Below are 3,639 nucleotides of genomic sequence, written 5' to 3' on the forward strand. Positions count from 1 at the left end.
ACAGCAACACCCCAACTACCCTACACCCCCAGAGGCATACCACACATCTATAGTCTCTCCAGTCACTGCAAGTCCCAGCAAGCTGCAAGGTCCCCTGTGTTACTGGTCACCTCTCTGGGATCCTGGCCGAACTGTTTAGACTATGACTGTAACACCTGTCTAACCTCAGTAAAAGCTATTGTTAACCTTAACCTGGCCTTGGACTATTATTTGCCCCTGCATAACCTAGGACTAGCGGTTCTACCTTTGGGTGGTTACATAGGCAAACCACGCCCTGGCATCACAAACACGAAGGGGTTAATACCATCTATCCCTGGGCAGCACCATCTGCCCCTTACACCTCACCTCACACCCCGTTGCTCACCGCAATCTCTGGCATCACGAACACGAAGAGGTGAAAACATCTACCCCTGGGCAACACCATCTGCCCCTTACACCTCACACCCCGTGGCTCACCACACATTATTGGCCTAATGGAAGCCATTAAACCTTAGGCAGAGTGAATGATAAAAAAAAACATTCCACAAAAACAAAATCACAATGAAAGGGTGCAATATATGCAGAGCAGATCCTCACATTGTTAGGGAACAATTGATATAAATAAGGGTTGTTCATACCAGGAACCCCTTTTAGGCTAAACGAATAGTTGAAGATGAAGAAAAGCCTATGATAAATATATGATAAAAAAAGACCTAACTAACCACCCAAAAGTAGAACCCCTAGTCCTAGGTTAGGCAGGGGCAAATAAAAGTCCTTTAAGAAACCTTTAAGAAATTGCAACCATGTCCTTCTAGCATCAGTATATGAGGATATTACATCTGACCTCTCCAGAAAAAAGTAAACAACATGTTGGTTCCTGAATAAAGAAAGCATTTCATGCCAGGGTGTTTGAGACTTACAGCATTCCATTAATGTCTAAGACAGGCACTAGATCAAATGCATAGACAAGCACTGCCTGTGTCAACAGCCATGGTACTATGAGTAATTCTGGTGTAACATATTCCACTTCCTCAGAAATATCCACTTCATAGCAAACATCACCAGATGTTCTTATAAATACCACCCAAAATAACTATAGTGCAGCACAGGCTCATGATCCTTGATGCTATTTTTCACATAAAGCTAAAATGTTCTTCAGGCAGGTATAGGGAGGGGGGGGGGGGTGTTATACTACAAATTGTACTACTGTGAAGACAACATATCATAAATTATAATGCAATGCCGAATATCAGAGTAGGGTTCGCTGATGTTCCACCCGTCTTCTACTATCAAAGAGGCATGCTTTCCATAGAAGTGCATCTATGGTGCCTATGGAGAGAATAGTTTTTAGACTGCTCAGTCCAGGGGCGGAAAGCCTTTTTATGGCGAGGGCCATTTGGATATTTTGGATATTTATGGGATCATTTGCAAGTTATAATAAAATCAACTTAAAAATGAGCCAGCTATATATTTCGTCAAACATTTAATTAACTCTTCTCTAATGTGATGGCTGGAGCTGCTCCTCCTTGGTGAGGTGTGCAATGTTACCTGGTATTAATAATTCCAACCCCCCACGCCAATCCTCTCTCCCACACTGCTTCTGTTACCTGCTCCAATGCTGAATAAAGTCTGAAGATTTTGCAAGCTTCTACAAGGTGAGTGCTCCGATTTATTCTTCCACATAGACCTGGTATTAATAATGTTGCTACTCACAACTGCTTTTCATGAAGGTAGGGCCTTCCATGAAGGGAGCTTTCCCCCTGTTTGTAGGACCCCTCTGTAGGCAGTTTTCACCTATATCATACTGCACCCCCCCCTTCCCATAGTCATGACTCCCCAGTAGATAGTTTTCCCCCTGTAGGTAGTTTTCCCCCTGTAGGTAGTTTCCCCCTCATGTAGGTAGTTTGCCCACTGTATATAGAACCTTCTTGTAGGTATCTTGCCCCCTGTAGGATCCCCCTGTAAATTAAAAAAACAAAACACATACTCACCTCTGTTTTCTCCCAGTCCCCGTTATCTTCTTCCGCTTCTATGCCACAGGCAGCTTCTTCCTGCAGCCACTAGAGGTCGGGAGTGTCCTCCCTTCAGGCCGTGCACAACGTTGTCAATTTTTGAATGTCCCAGAGGAAGAGATGTCCCCAGGTATGATGTTGCTTGCGGCCTACAGGCCTCACAGCCTAGGATGTGCTGTCCCACAGGTATCTTATCACATCTCCCACTGGAATGCCATGGAACCCCTGGCAGGCTCTCGACAGCCTCAAGCTGGCTACACTGGCGGGCTGCATAGAATAATTTTGCAGACCTTGTATAGCCTGTGGGCCGGATGTTCCTCACCCCTGGCCTAGTCTCATGCCCTCTGCTATTACAGTGAAACCTCCTGGGGGAGGGGGTCTGTTCAAAGAGGTGTTCTTATGGAGAGGTTTCACTGTAAATGGAGGGTACCGAAGCAGGAATCTGCAAATGTACAACTATTGTGATGTGTTGCACATGACAATTACATAATGATGACACTTCACATTATTTTCATGACACTGCACATTATTTCTGCAGTTTCATGAATAAGCTGTATTCTGTTTTGAGGTTTTACTGTGTATTCAGCTATATAGCAACACTTTTATGTTAACCTTTGAGGCCAAATGTATATTAACTATTCTTGACTGAATGAGTATGCAGTTTCTCACTTGTTAGACATAGAAAGAATCGCTCCAGTTTGGGAGCACCCATAAAGCATAGGCGAAGTTCATGTGCATAAGAATTGTAGTTATTTGGTTATGACTGCATTAAATAGATTATATGTCTACATAGAATGACTGAAAGTTTCATAAGGTTTGTATGGTTGAAAAAAAGACATCCGTCCATCAAGTTCAACCAAGGAATAATAATATTCTCTATGGTTGCTTAGCATTGTCTGTCAGAAGACTAAACTAGGTAAGCAACATTGGTGACCATAGTCAGAAAGGTCCTTTTCCAAGGAAGAAGCGGCACTCTAATGTGACATACAAGAAAATGGTTTATTCACCCATCCAGTCACAAGTGCTACGTTTCGGTCTGCTCAATGAGACCTTTCCAAGCCACTTGAGAAAGGTCTCATTGAGCAGACCGAAATGTAGCACTTGTGACTGGATGGGTGAATAAACCATTTTCTTGTATGCCACGTTGGAGTGCTGCTTCTTCCCTGGAATTGCATTTTCATGGGACATTGAGTCTGGCCCTGAGAAGCAGAGCACCCTCAGGACACAGTGCCGGTTGCTTCCACTACACAGTTTATATACGAGAAAAAAGAAAATGGCAGCAGCACACTTGGTCAACAAAATGGAGGCTCTTAGCGCACTTTTTGATCAAAATGTGTCGCCCCATCCAAAACGCGGAGATGGCCTCATATCGGATGGGACCCTAACATGATAACTCACCTCTGCTGGGCATGCAGCCTCTGACTGGGTGACATGTTGGATCCACTATCAATCCAAACCACCTCCTGTAAAAAAGGGGAGGGGATGCACGGCTACAGAGGGAGCCACTCACCCCAAATTGCATAGCAAAAAAAATTATAATATATATATATATATACTCGTTGAAGATGTCGTCCATGGTGGGATTACGACCTAGGACCCCAGCACTGTAAGGCAACACTATATCAGATAAATAATTCTATAACCTACG

This window comes from Hyla sarda, chromosome 4 (assembly GCF_029499605.1).
Source record: "Hyla sarda isolate aHylSar1 chromosome 4, aHylSar1.hap1, whole genome shotgun sequence".
NCBI classification, from domain to species: domain Eukaryota; kingdom Metazoa; phylum Chordata; class Amphibia; order Anura; family Hylidae; genus Hyla; species Hyla sarda.